Here is a 16,206-nt window from a genome sequence, read left to right as displayed (position 1 = left end):
TAAATTTAGTCTTTCTCTTTTAAGAGGCCTTGTCGAATAGATTTCAAACACAATTGGAATGCAGATAAAACTCAGAAGAATGACACTAAAATATTGTGCCAGTAAGATGAATTCAAATAATTGTTGACAAGCTGAAAATAACAAAGAAATACTTTAAATCCTTAAAATATAAATAATATTTGAGAGAGAATGAAAATAACCAGCAAACAGAGTACTATATCTAAAACAGGATAACTGCAACGGAGAATACTGAAGAACTCTAGTTTCTATAAAGTGTACAATTCATCCTCCTATCTGCCCATGTTCAAATTAGGCTCTGATTACACTCACAGCGCAAAATCTGATCAATACTCATCTCGACTAAATGCAAAATATCGAATGACTCATTTTTGACCGGAACAGAATCCCGTTTTAAAAATAGCATCTTGAAAGTAAACGTGACACCTGTCCAAATCGCAAACATGTCACACGCAGACGACTTCGTTTATGACAGACACCAGACACAACATGGTGTCATCCGTCACCTAGACGAGACAGGAGGAGACGTTATCAAGCTTCCTCCGATTCTTTGAGTCGCCTGCCGCAAACGACACCGTAGCAGCGCGCAGAAGTAACTGTGGGGTAAATTCAATCGGAGGAGGGTTAGGTGACAGGTTCAATCAGTCAACACCTGATTGTGCCTTTTCTTAGATTGAGGTCTGGAGGTGAGATGAAAAATAACACAGTAATTTGTTTCTGAAGCATTGCTGTTAGGTCTCTAAAACTCCAAGTGCCAATATCTCGAAAGCCCAATGGCAAATAGAAAGCAAGATGTTCACTGGATGATTGCTTACTCTGCGCTGTTTTTTTTTTTTCTTGTGCAGTTCAAATTTATGAATCAACATTTCTTTTTGCCTTTGAGATAAATACCCACCCCATCCTCATTGCTGATCTGTCAGAGTTGATCTATTTAACAAAAACACACTAGCAGCAAACAGCTTCACATTAAAGCGTTTTGAGGGAGATAGTTTCACAAAATCCATTCAATTACACAATTCATATCTGGTGCATCACTGCCAGGTACAATGTGGACACCTTTTCATCCTATTCTGCTATATAGATTTCATCCCTTTTATTTTGAAGGTGAATCTACTGGTTTCATACTACGACTGGTTGTTCACAGTGTATTGATGTTTTAGAAAGAAATACCACTAAAGGATGACCATCACTGGCTTTGATGAACGAAACCTCAAGACAACTGCCAGGATTACACAAAAGCTTCAGTCTTTGTGCTGCATGTCAAGATAGAGGAAGTAGGATAGATAGAGAATGTGAGTTTCCGTTTCAGAAAGCCATACTGAGATCTGAAATAATATATAGCATAAACACACTATTACCCGGAACACTGCAGCTGACAGTTGAGATGATACCACTATAAAACATCAGTGAACTTGCTGTCAGGACTGGAAGGGAAGACACAGCACACTGGCATTACAAGAACGGTTAGACAGAATTAGCTTCGCATTGTACAGAATTTGCTTATTTGGTGCCAGTCAGTCATTTCACAATGAAATTTGTATCGATAAATCAAAATGACACATGCATAGTATTTTATTTCACAAATCATTTTAAGGCGCTTCTAATGAGAATCGCCTAATAGAGCACAACAGTCTGCTTTTGAAAACATCCCATTCATCTTCTCCAGTGAAATTGAGTTTTAACGATTCTGTATAAATCTTTCAACAGAGACCTACCGTGAGCTCCACGATTGTTAAGCAATGATATATGCTTCTGTATGAGCCATTTTTTTAAAAAAGAAATCCAAAAAAAAAAAAAAATTGTAGTAGCCACATTCTCAATAAATTACATTATCCATAACCTTGAAGAATATACACCAATCAGTTGTGTTACTGTAGAAACAGAATTCCTACCAAGAGAGCTCAGCAGTGATTGTACTAAAATTCACATATGTCTAAAATCTAAATATGGTCCCACTTTATATTAGGTGGGCTTAACTACTATGTATTTTACTCTACATTTAAATTATTCATTTGATATTACAAATGCACTTATTGTGTACATACATGTTTTTACATTTGTACTTATATTTTTAAAAACATTACATATGTAATGAATTTCTGTATTTGTCTTTGTAATTACACTGTTGACCCATCCCATTCACCTTAACCCACCATTTAAACTACCCATACCATTCCAACCTTAATAGATGCAGAAGTGTTTTGCAATACAATATGAACACAATAAGTACATTGTACTACATAGTAGTTAAGGCTATAATTAAATACTAATACCTAAATAACTTAACTTGACTTTTTATGCTTCTTGGGATACAGAGTCCTCTGCCTAAATCATTACATGAATTTAAACACAGCTCTCTTTCTTTAAACTTTTTTCTTTAAAGTCTGTAATGTTGTGATAGATCTCAAGCTGGTTGTTTTGGTTCACGGCCTCTTCATTGAAGTTTCTTTGGATACTCCAGTGAAGAAAAATAAATGGGAAAAAATACATCCAGAACCAGGCAGCTGGAAAAAGCGGCTAGTCACTGGGGTTTTATTCAACTTTTCAATTGAAGAAAAAAATATATATTTAAATGCACTGACAGACAACCGCAAACCAGACATGCTAGCTCAGTGTGCATTAGGAGATACCAAATAGCCTCCAGAGAGCCTAGATCATTCCTATCTACCTCAGACATCATATTTATCAGTCAAATGACCAGGTTAAGTCACCATGTTAAGATAAAGCTAGAAGATTATAACACAGATCCAGTTGTTTTTGCTTATGCTGTGTCATATGTCAAGCAACAACTCAAACCAAGTTAAGGCCCATTGGTGTATGCAAGAAGTATAAAGCAAGTAGAGTATAAGCATAACTGTTTTCACATGGGCTTAAGTGTGCTTTTTAGCTTTCAGACTTGGTTTTCTCTTAATCTCAAAGCTATCATTAAATAAATGAGAAAGTGCAGGTCAAGATGCGTTTCTGTCCCTTGTAGTCTTCAAATTCAAGCAGGTATTTTCATCTACTTATTTATTTATAGGCTGTTTTATTTCATCTAAGATGCTTATTTTGGGATCTGCAGCATCACGGGAGATTTCAGAAGAAACTCATTCAATTAAAGCCCAAGTGAAAACAACTGAAGCTGAAGCTGAACTTTTAACGGCACAACGCAGCTTGACACGAACCTCATGATGGTCTGTGACGCCGGCCTGCTGTGCTCTTCTCTCTCAATCATCGATTCAATGAAACACGAGCACATCTTGGAAAACCATGTAGTATATCAGTCACTAATTTTTGATGCAGCCCGGAGTTTATTTAACTACAAGAAAACCACAATGTATTGATATCTTCTAGCTGTAAGTCTCTTGATAAAATAATAAAATACATTACGCTGGTAATTTGAATAGCTTATGAGTCGAAAACTTGTGATGCTTTGCATCGGAGAATGATGACACCAGTCATTTCCTGTACTCCTCTAGTGTAATTAGAACTGAAACATGAGCAAATTTGGACTATATTAGTGTTGATTTATTGATATTAATATGACTGGAAAAGCCACTATTTAATTATGTCTTCTGATCGTAAATTTCACCTTTACATAATCAATTGCATCCTGCTCATGATAATATAGAAAACAAGGTCATTTAATGCTGTATGTTCTCTGTTTATTTTCTATTTCACAATATTATTGTTTTATTGTATTTTTGCTCATATGGTGGCATATTTAATAGGAACATTGAAAAGTCACATTTCATTATGAGGGAATAATAGAGCTGGATTTGCCCCTTTACTGTTGCACTTGCAAATCACTGATAAAATGAAACACCAGCTAATTTTAAACCGTACGTGTCAAAGAATGTCTGGATTTCATGATGTTATAATAACAGGCAAAAATCCCTATGCACTCATGTCTTCTGATAGTAAACATCTCAATTACATAATGTAATCCAATCTGGTAATTTTCCAATATCATATAATACTGTAGACGTAACAATGAGAAAATGAATAGAGCTTGGTTTTGCAGGCAGCTGGTAATATTCCCTCCGGTATTATATATAAAAAAAGAAAAACCTACAAAATTACACCTTAAATTGCTGGCTCAGCAGTGAGGCCAGGACCAGATCGCCATTATTCACTCAGAAAACTAAATTCTCTCTATTCCCACCTAATCAGAGCACATAGAGAGGAACCTGTGAACAGCTGGGGACCGCCGGAGCCATTTCATACAGAAATAGTTTGTAATGCATCTCCCCGTGCTTGCAGTCGAAACGCATCCCGCCACGCCAAAAAGAAACAATCAATATAACATAGCAAACTATTGACCTGTGCATTGTTCACCAAAACCACCAAAGATGCAATTTTCTCAGAAAGTGAGGTGACTTGTCAACACGTTTGCGCGTTGTCCACTAGCTTCTAAGGCTCCCTCGTAAACAACGAATCAGGCGGATGCCCGTGGGCCAATTCTATTAGCCGTAGAAACATTTTCTAGCAATGGATCCTGCTTTCACAATGTTGTGAAGAAGCTTCCTTTGATCTCTAGAACTAATGCCAAGGGCTTTACACTTGCGGAAACCGACTTTGCTCTGTTCTGTAGCTACCGATATATATATTTTTTTTTTTATCCCAGTCTGTTGCTATTTATACAGAGCAACACTGCCAGTATTCCCAGGTGGCTTTATGATAGCCTCTTGCTTTCTGCATCCCAGTAAGTATAAATTAGGGATGCATAGTTCAGTGAGTAGTTGCTAATGGTCACAGCACCACACTTTTTTTCCATACACACCCAAGACCTTGGAAATGACACAAATTCCCAGATTTCTTGGCACAAGACATTTTGGCTCGGTAATGAGAGAGCGCAAGCAGCATTAGTCATTATTTCATTGTTTGTAGGCAGGCTGTGTGTTAATTAGATGCAAGGCGCAGCTAATGTTAAGGAGGATGTTAAGAGCCATCACCAGGCACAGGCAGCCTGAAGTAATAATCTACCAGGGGAGAATTTCCAGGGCAAAGGGGGAAAAACAGTATCTTAAATAGGCCCACAGTGAGCATACGAGCACCAGTGCCAACTTCAGAGAGCGTACAAGAGGGGATCGGACTGAAAACATCCAGGTTTTAGAAGGCAGTCGGCCTAATGCAATCACCATAAACAAATGCTGCTCACAGCGGTTGGGCCACGTATATCAGGAGAAGTAGCTTTGCATCTGCCAGACTCCAACAATTGCAAGTCATTTTCTCATTTTGCTGATATAACTCGAGTCCCCTCAGTGGACAGTCTGCTATCTGGATTTGACAAGTGCTTCGGAGCTGTCCCCTAAACTGAAACAACTATCTTAAATGTATTGTGCTTCAAATCAAATCTGAACAGAGCCTGTATTTTTCTATGTAGGTGAAGATATGAACAGTGGAGTGGTGAGGTTCGGTCAGAATGAAATAGCTGTCATGCAGGATGTGTCTGAGGTTTTTGGTCAGCACAGTACCCAAAGGATTCAGTCCGCCGCAAGAAAAAAAAATCACATTGGGCACAAAAGCGTACTCTTATTCCCATAAGTCTTATCTCTTTAAGTTCTTAAACTGAAGGGTTGTCTGTCATTTCTGCACTGAGGGAGGAGGGGTGAAGATGCAAAGGAAAACGCAAACTCCTCCAAACCTGACAGGGATTAGGAACTTCAGAGGAATAGGGCTAATGGAGGAACGAGGATGGAGACAAAGAACAGTGCACTAATTTTGTGTGTGCGCGTCAGGTTTTGACTACTTTGTGGAGACTAAATGTCCTCACAAGGACATTAAAACCTGAATTCTGCTACACCAGCACTTTACACAACCGGTTTAATAACCATACTAAATAATGTCCTAAAATTGCAAAAAGGTTTCTGTTAATTTTAGATTTAGGAGATGTCATTAGCTTAACATTAAGAAACAAAAAAATTCAACATGAAGAAAAACAAACATGAAAAGCCTATGAAAGCAAGTAATATACTGTAGGAATGTTTGTATTTACATGATATTACCAGAGGAAAAACTCGTGGGTTTGTCAATAAAGAATCATGCCAGAAACAAATGTTATTGATCATAAAAGGTTGAAAGCTGTGAATACTGACTTGCTAATTTATTTTGCGCTTATTTTTTGTAGTGTTGAGTATAGCAATAAATCTTGCCAGAAAACACTAATTATTTAGCTGGTAGGCTTCTGCAAACAAACTACATTTCCATTATTATTAGATGCAGCAGGAAATATATATATATATATATATATATATATATATATATATATATATATATATATATATATATATATATATATATATATATATATATATATATATAATTACTTTTAATTTTATAAGATTTAATTTTCTTCATTGTACACACAAAGCTTCAGGTATGTATGCGCCTAACACACATAGTTTACACCTATTCCATTTGTCGTTGTGGAAAAGGCAAAATTATACTAAATTACCCCATATCTCTATTGTATTCAAACCAAAATCGCACATAACGTTTACATGATGGAAAAAATGGAAACTGGCTGCTGAAAATGGTAATACATGCATCTGTATGTGGGTGTTCTACTGTTTACACATAATTATGGAGTGCCAAAACTGGCAGTTAATAATAAGGGTAATTAACAGATGCTAAGATATATAGCAGGCAGGCAGACATTAAAAAGACTAACTGCTTTAGCTATCGCCTAGATACAAAGATTTTTCTTCTCTGGTACCATAACACAGTTTCCTATCTGTATCTACAAACACATATCACCAAAGCCTGCTTTAAAGATACCAAACCTGAAATATGGCTCATATTAAAATTATGTAGTAGTTTGTCTAAAAATAGAATAAATGAACAAACAAACTAACTTTTAAAAGTTTGGGGTCAGTAAGATTTCTTTTTGGAAAACTGATACTTTTATTCGGCAAGAATGTATTACATTTATCAAAAGTTCTATCAATTCTAACCAATTCTGGTTAATCTATCTTCTCAACTGCATTACCTTACTATAATAATATGCCAAAGCAATACATTTATTTAATGACTGATTTGTAGTCTGAATATCGTAAAAAAGATAATATATTGTTTCTCAGACTGAAAAAAACTAACAAAAAAAACTGTGAATCAGTTGTACCATTGGTGCTAAAGACAATTTCGCCTCCAGAAATCTCATGTAACAACATTTGCCGGATGTTAAATTCTGAAAAGACACATGCTTTGCAATACTGACATGCATAAAGATGTTTTCATCCTGCTTCCAGAGCATTTCGACACTAACATCACTCGCGGCACCCAATGAGATCAAGTGCTCAGGGATGAAAAGCAATTAGACAATAAATGAGAATGTGGTAGAATGCAGTCACTCAAAATGATTATTCTCTAAGCATCAGGGAGCTCCGTCGAGTGTCTATGATCCTGAACTAATAGGGGTTATAGACACGCAGGGCTTTACTCAGGGACGAGTGCATAAAGGTGTCTTCTCCCAAGTGTCTTGCCTGCTGAATTTAGTGTCAGGGGATGGATTGTAAGGCCTGTTGCTCTGGCCTGGAGATCCATGAACCAATAAGACAGCCACTGCACAAGGCCCCATGAGATCACATCGCAACCCGCCACAGAATTAGCATGCCAATGTCTAGTGGTGGTGGTGGGGGACTGATGTAATTGAAAAGTGTGGAGCAGACTGCAGATCCAGTCATGCAGTCTCTGCTTTCCAGGGTAATTACTACCAAGACACCTAGCACAGACACAGACCTGCACAAATGTAGTTCTGTTGCAAAATCAAGACACTGTGGATGCCGTTCCAAAAGGTAGACAAGCCTTATGATGCTTTAAAAAAAACACTGGCTTTGTAGTTTTAGCACTGAACCGTTATGCACATGCGTAAACACAAAGGCCGTACACCTACACACAGACAGAGGCTGGAGTTTGTGTGTCACAAATCTATCATTTAAAAGAGGCTGACCTTCATTTTGTGTGTCCGGGACTCCTCTGATCTGTTGGTCAGAGGGCATGATGGGAAATGGGTATTTCTGGTCTCCATGCCTTCACTCTTAATGTTGCTGCAGGCAGCACCCATCAGCCTAGATTGACACACACCTACAGTACAGCCTGAGTGAAACACCCCACGCCTTCAGCTCCCTCTGCTATTAATTATCCAGAGCTGGTGACAGCGTGCCACCGGCCAGCCGACAGCACGCTGGACAAACATGATCTATATATCGGGCAGAAGTGACACCTCCAAAAGGACAGAGTGAAGAGGCATCCAAATGCAACCTCATGCTTTTACTGTAAAGAACGGGAGATTGTGCTGTCCTGTGTAATTCGAGTAGGAAATTGGGTTTGATAAACAAATAATGTAGGGAATTGTTGATGCATGGGCAGAACCAGTATTCAATAAAAGTAATCAATATAACAATTAGTTCTGGTCCTTGAATTTGATTGGTTGAGCAGCATCCCAGAAGTGCTGATATACAGTCCAACTGCACTGGGACATTCCACTGTTCTGGACAGACTGTATAACTGATTAATGGAACATATTAAATTGCATGCTAGTTCATGTAAAGTACATCAAACAAATTAATGATATTGTTTCAAAAGCTACAAGTGAAATTAGGCATAACATTATAATGTATTTTAAATTGCACGGCCTTTTTTTATATTTGCTGAAAATTACATCTAACAATGTTATTCATTTATTACTCTTAAGTTAAAGAGATGCATCCACTGACTTTTAGACAACAGTAATCATGATCAAAATATAAAAATCGGAAATATGAAAAGTAATAATTACATTTCTAAAATTGTCTCTAATATAACTAAATAAAAACAACAACAACAAAAAAACATTAACTATCATTTTAAAAAATCCTATCGTATCAAAATCTGTCATATTAAATGCTATAAGATTGTGTTTTAGACACAAAATTATAATATAGCCTACATTATGAAAATGGAAATAATGAAAATTTATTTTGAGATTTGCTAAAGATGTAAAATACCCAATATTGTCTGATTGACTGATTGACTGATTGATTGATTGATAAATGAATGAATAAAGTAAAATAAATATTTTTATGCATGCTGTAAACAAATGTAGGAATCATATTATTATGCACAGTATTAAAAAAGAACATTTATTTTGAGATTTGCACAAGATTACTTTTCAAAGTTTTATGTAAATTTTGACGTGCTTTAATAAAAAAAAAAAAAAGAAAAACCAAACTAGGCATTATGCCATCGGTTTCTCCAAAAGCAAAAACCATTCAGATTTTCTTTATAAAACTCTTCAGGCTTCAGAGAAATTATCCCATCTCACAGATTTATGAGACAGCTGTGGGCAATATATCTTCACATCAGTAGGTTTCATTTAAAATGATAAAGCAATCTGTACCTTGTACACACTACAGGAGACAGCAGCACATGGAGAGGAGGCCATTAAAATGCACAGGAATCAAGCTGGTCAGTTCAGCCGTCGTTGACAAATAGCCTTCCACATGCCTATTCCTTGCTTTTGTGTCGGCTAAAGCATCCATGCACGGATCCATTACAGAGAGACCTGAATATGTATGTACGAAGGCTTCGTCTTCCTTTCATCATCGTAGGGTAACAAGCAAAGCTCTGATTCACAGATACACACACGCATACACACACAAGATTTAAAAAAAAGACCTTATGAGCTGCCTTTTTAGTTTGGATGGAAAAAAGCAAGCCTTTCGGTTCAAAGAGCCATTCAAATGTCCTCTACTGGTCAACATCATCCTTCAGAAACACAATTAATCACCATATTAATTTCGGTTGCTGTTTCAGTTTCTAAAACAGTTCTCTTTAAAACAGTCTGTGAGGTTCAGACACCACAAACAAGCTCCCTGAAGACATACAGTGCATCAAAAAACAACAGGAGGAAGAAAAAACGTGTCATTTCCTGGTATCTTATGAGGCCGCACTTATGTGTACGTATACTTCAACATAAACAGATTGCAAAAGTCATCTGAAGATAGGCAGACATGCAAGGAGCAGAAATATTCAAGCTAAGTGAGCCATGGAAGTCACCATAATTTTCATTATACTGCATGTTTTTCCAAGAACAGTTCCAGGAGGAACTTCAGAAAGACATTGATGGACTCGACAGAGAGTAAAGTACTGTAGTTCTGCTAAAGGACTACATTTACAAATACTTGCTGATGTTCTTTCTATGTTTCTCTCTTGTCTTGTCCTCAACTGACTGCTGTGATTTTCAGAAGTAGAATTGTGATGTTTAAGAGAAGCAACTGAGGAAGGAGAGCACGATCAGATGACTGATAGAGTGAACGGTTCAATCGATAAACACTGGAGTAGGGGTGCAACACTGTTTGCACAGGAGCCAGATGGAGAAAGCTGTTGAAACCTCATATGGGCTGAAATCATGTTCCAGGCCACCAGGGACACATCGTTTTTATCTGTGAGAGCGGGGGGATGGGGAGGTGAGGGCTCAGGCTTTCCTGGCATTCCTCGCCCATTACCGATACACAGAGGAACCTGTCTGCCAAGACCTTAAATGCTCCAATACATCTCGGCGAAATGCGTTCCGAGATGTGTTCAGCATTTAATTCGAGTATTAATCAATCGCTTTCATCAACAGACGAATGAGTCTTTGGGTGTCATGGACAAGTAATGGTAGAAAAATACCAGCAGCTGGTTTTCACGTGAGGTGTATTTCAATGAAACTGAACGCTTGACTGTACACTGTCTTGTTTCATTGTTTCATGCTTTGTTGTAACTTCAATCGCTCTGTATGTGCCGCAGCAAAAGGTGGAAATCAACTTGATGTGGGTCAGCAAGCATGAAAAAAAGAAATATATATTTGTACCGAAACTTAAAGTTTCACATTTAAGAGGAAGGTGACATCCGATTAGCAGTCAAAGACAGAAGAAACAAGTTTATTGATGCTTCTCATAAGATTCCTTACGAAAAAATATATATATTAAGCCGATTGTTGAAAATCAATAAATATGTATATATTTATACATAAATATAAATATAAATATGTATAGCTAAGCAATTAATATGGACAGCATAAATCAGAACATTTGATTTTAGGAAATTCTGATGAGATGTGTGCAATTGTATCAAGGATTAGAAATGGTTTAAGGAGAAAAAAAGAAAACAGAAAACAAATCAGCTAAAAATTTATTATTTGGCTCTGAAAGTGTTTAATTAAATGTAAAAAACATTTTTTTTTAAATACATATTTTGAATAACGTAACTTTTAATGTGTTATACAGTATATCAATATCAATCATCGTTATTCATGCAATTACATTACCATTTAAAAATGTGGAGTTGTTTTATATGATCACCAAGATGGAATTATTTGATCTAAAATACAGTACAATCGACAATATTGAAAATAATATTGTTGTACACAACAATGAGATATTAATACAACTTAAAAGATACATTTTATGCCACTTTTTACAATATGTAATATAAGTCTCTGGTGTCCCAGAATGTGTCTGTGAAGATTCAGCTCAAAATACCCCACAGATCATTTATTATATCATTTTGAGAATGGCTATTTTGAGTGGAAGCAGAAACAGCTGTTTTACGAGCCTGTGTCTTTAAATGCAAATGAGCTGCTGATCTCCAACCCCTTTTCCAGAATAGAGCTGTGCCCTTACAGCTCGGACCTGCTAAAAACATCTGTTTTGGTTCTGATTATCATGTTTATCACACTGAAATCATGCGTTTTAAACCATGTAAGTTATAAACATCTGATATACGGTTTTCTGAGAGCTCACATCCGAAGCACACGGCTGTCACAACATGCGAGTACTAAACTAAGTTCTCTTTCACACAGAAGTTTGCGTTAAAAACACACATGAGCTACGAAAACAGTCGGTTATGTATGTGAAGGTAAACTGCTGGCAAATAAATCGCATGTTTATTTTAGATCTGTGTGGCAGCAGCAATATAGTCCTACAGTAAATAAATCAATAAATCCACTGCTTTCTTGTCTCCTCTGAGGCTGGGACTCTAAACAGTGTTCTGTGCTCGTCTGTGCAGCAAAGACAGAACAGTTTGTATGTTTTGCTCAGACATTCACCATGGCAGAGCTGGTACACCTCTGTCGCTTGCAAAATCGAAAGGACGGCACCTTGGGTATAAACTTACAGATTAAAGGGTGGTAATATTAGAATGAGATCCCTTTGCCACGTCACCAAGGGAGCGAAATCTAATGCGCTCCTTTTCTCATACTCATGCAGAAAAAGGTTTACCAAAACATAGGGTTAATCTTCTTCACGTTTCCTTGGTTGGTAGACGTGACACCAGGGACCTGATTATAGCACTTAAAACCTGGAAAAGTCAGGTTTTCATGATAAGTCACCTTTAAAATAACAGTTTTCAATTGAATATATTTTAATATGTAACACAAAGCCGAATTTTCAGCAGTCATTACCCCAGTCTTCAGTGTCACATGATCTTTCAGAAATCACTCTAATATGCTGATTTGCTACAAACATTTCCCACTATCACCTATACCGAGAACAGCTGTGCTGTTTACTATTTTTGCAGCATTCTTTCATGAATATAAAGTTTAAAAGATCAGCATTTATTTAAAACATAAATCTTTAGTGACATTATAAATATCTTTACTGTCACTGTAGATCAGTGTAACTGCATCCTTAATTAAGGACAAGGCTTTACCAACATAAACTATTCTCTCTTCTTTTTTTTCTTTAAGGAACATTATCAACATTCTTTAATTTCACTCTAAACAGTTACCATTTGGAAATCAAGTCTGAAAAACTAATGTAAAAAAAATATGTTTCTGCTCAGAATTAAGAAATGTTTCTAACCCTTGGTTAAATTCTCTGGCTTACAATAGCAATTAACACCAAATTTAAGTGAGGTGGTGTCGAAATCTGAAACTGAAAAGGAGATAATTAGGATTAATGAAATCTCATTAATGATTATATATATGTTATTTATATATATATATATATATATATATATATATATATATAGATAGATAGATAGATAGATAGATAGATAGATAGATAGATAGATAGATAGAAAGATAGAATTCTATAAACTCTTTTCCCTGTAAGCGAGTTACATGACACAGTGCAACTAAACCAGACCGTGTCTCAGTATAATCACTGAAGCAGCCTACACTGCAAATCACACTCTTGCATTGTAGACAACTTTGTTGACTATAAGGGAATCGCTCTAGTTTTATACTGACGCTTGCTCTCGGAGTTGACGGGGTGTTAGAGTGATTCACTGCCAGTCTCTGAGCCTTGGCACAGTCGGGCCCTGAGCTCTCCATCTTATTTATATGAATGATTCAAGCCTGCGAATATGCATCAGTCCACACCTGCCATTACTCTGCCTGATTGTCACACCTGAGACACCTCCAGAAACGACTGCAAAAACAGAGCAAGCAGAAATGAGCACGAGCACAGTTTCTCATTTTCAGCTTAAATTCACCACAACTGAAAACAAACGGCACGAGAGAACTTACATCCACTAACTCTAAGAGACAGGAGAGCTCAGCTGCGCTTGGTTAATCACAGTAAGAGATGACTCTCAAGAGGGGAGGCATGTCTATGTCCTGGTTGGCTGAAAGTCGTTCAGATAGGGACGATGATCAAACGTCTGATGGTTGACGCTGATTAAGGTGAAATGCTGCTGCAGAATAGCGCTCTTCCTCCACACGGCATTAAGAGTATATAAATAAAATATAAGACACACGTACATTACTTATAGAGTATGTGCACCAAATGGAGCTATTTTCAGTGGTGAGATTAATTAATTTATTCATCAGAAAAGAAAACAGTGTGAAAAAGACAACTAAAGTGTTGATTTTAGCATGCATTTGTTGTTAATGTTGCACCAAATTTGCATCAAACTCACATGTATTCCACCAAAAACTTAAAAAAAAAAAAATCCATAAGTTTGCAGCATCTTCTATATTTTTGAAAAGGAATCAAACTGACTCAAAACTCTCATTTAAAGGCAACACAAAACGGACATGTGGGCCTCACACAGCTGTCTCCATGTGTCGCATTGACTAAATAACACAAAGCATTTTCCCGTCTGATGTATTGTACTCTTGAGAAAATGGGGCGAAAGCAATGCAGGTAATAGATTGTAAGGCTTTCATCTGAATTCCTACATGAAGTATGAATAATACTTTATCATCCTTTTCTCAAAGTAGGGCAGGTAAGCGTCAGTGAGTCATGGAAGTTCAAAGACATGTTCAAACATCCAACTCCTGGGACAAAAATATCGCTGCGAAACAACAACAGCCCACAATATATTTGCTGATTGGAGAAATGTTGTAGATATTCCACACATTCAGAATGAATGCCTCATGCATTGATAGTAACAACTATTGACAGCCATAGTCAGCTTTGAAAAAACCTGCATTAGACAAACACCTTTCCACATTGTTGTCTGCTTCTCACATAATGGAATTGATTAGTCTAAGCACACCCACCTCGAACAAAAAGATTTGGGGTTGGGACCAGTCAAGAGAAAGATAAAACATGCTGAATGCAGTGAAAGCCACCCCAAAAAAATACAATTATCCACAGTTGTCGTTTTAACCTGAGGTTTGCTGCATCTAAACGCTGATTTGCCTGCCCATGAACCGTCCACTTGAACCGGCTTGTTTAGGAGACCACACAAAGTGATTCCATTCATTTGGAGCCCTCCTTTATTTATAATTCATGCACTCTGGAACAGCAGATCTCAGAGCTGCTGCTATGACTCTCTCCTCTCGTCTCATATCAAACTTTGCGTAAAATCAGCTCTGAGCCACGGCACTTACATAAGAGCCTCCTCAGTTTCTGTGAGTGCACCTCTATCAGGAGAAACTCACGTCTAACTGCCACAAAATGGCAAATCAAACACACTTTAATGACCATTCAGGCATCCTATGCTAATCTACAGGCAGAGACATAACATGCACGTCTTACCTATGCTGATGCTTCCAGCTGACAGCCTGCGAAAGCGAGCGCGAGTGAGAGAACGAGAGAGAGAGGAGATAGCAACTGCCGAAGTGACAGCGCACAGCTCATTGCGCTCTTTTCACTGAGGGTGCTTGAGCTTGCGGAGGTGGTCCCTCTCACTCCTGTGACATCTGCTTCTCTCTTTAAACTCATTGGCTAAGAGGGATGATTCCTATTTAGCCAGCCCTGCTTCCCTCAAGTAACCCCCTCCCCTTCCAAACAATCGCTCTCTCTCTCTTTCTCTGCATGCTCGCACGCATCTTTTCTTTCCCCTTCATGTTGTTTTCCTCATTTTCATCTCAATCCAGGTTCCTCGCTGCCGTCTGAAGCCGTGGCACACGCTCGGTAGCTCTTCATTGAAGTGCAACACTATTGTTTTGGTCCCTTTTCACTGCCTGTCTGCATCCATAAGTGTCTTTTCGCTGTCACACTCTCTTTTTATGCTTCTAGACAGTTCCTCCACAATGCCTTGAGATGCTTTCAACATTGACTTTGGAACGGAGGTGTGTTTTCTCCATTTTTGATTGTTAAGGAATCAGCTCTGCCTTTTCACAATGTGGAAATCCAGATGATTGTGGATTTAATCATTCCAAAATGTCTAATTTTAGTGCACCAGTTTTTTGTTTTTTTTTAAAGCACTGCTGTATTTGTGTCTATTGAAATTGTAAATTACTTCACGGATTACACTCACAGGAATATCTAAGCAGCAAGTGCACAAGGGGTGACATTTGCAAGTGAGGTATATTTATTTTTAATGGAACTGACTGCACAAAAGATTTTTCAATAAGCAGCACTACTGTCCATTATCTCGACAGGACATGCATTAAATTCACTGTACATTAGATGTGCATTAAGCTATGAACTTTATACGCCACTGAAAAGCATTTTCAGTTTTAGTGTAAAGTGTTTGTGATTAATTATGACTTAATGCATTAAAAATTTAGAGAGGTATTACCAAGGCTGGTGCAAATAATATGTTAATTTCTGCATTTTTTATACTTGCTGTAAGTAAAAATATTTGTGATACTGATGCTGTATCGAGAGGATCGATCTTCAGATAAAAATATCTATACCAAATGTTCCCCACTGTAATTAATAGATAATAATTATAAATAAAAAAATATATAATTTGCAGTTTATACCTTTCAATTATTGTGTTTAAGGGCTATCCTTTTATCCCAAAAATTGAAAATAAGTAGCCTTCGTTCATAGTACTACTTAGTAA

At 37.2% G+C, this 16,206-nt stretch overlaps 1 protein-coding gene across 2 annotated transcripts in view; it reads right to left on the bottom strand.

Annotated features, from left to right (window-relative positions):
• thsd7ba (thrombospondin, type I, domain containing 7Ba) overlaps positions 1-15,531 on the bottom strand; it is a 173,840-nt gene extending 158,309 nt beyond the window's left edge. The window contains exon 1 of one of the 2 annotated variants that reach the window (XM_026272057.1): positions 14,949-15,531. The gene's annotated coding sequence lies outside the window, so the exon portion shown is untranslated. The remainder of the gene's footprint in view (positions 1-14,948) is intronic. The other variant, XM_026272058.1, reaches the window with a different exon arrangement.
• Positions 15,532-16,206: the final 675 nt, after the last annotated feature.

Source organism: Carassius auratus, chromosome 9 (assembly GCF_003368295.1).
Source record: "Carassius auratus strain Wakin chromosome 9, ASM336829v1, whole genome shotgun sequence".
Lineage (NCBI taxonomy): Eukaryota > Metazoa > Chordata > Actinopteri > Cypriniformes > Cyprinidae > Carassius > Carassius auratus.
The sequence above is the reverse complement of the archived record's forward strand: the minus strand, read 5'-3'. Positions and strand labels throughout refer to the sequence as shown.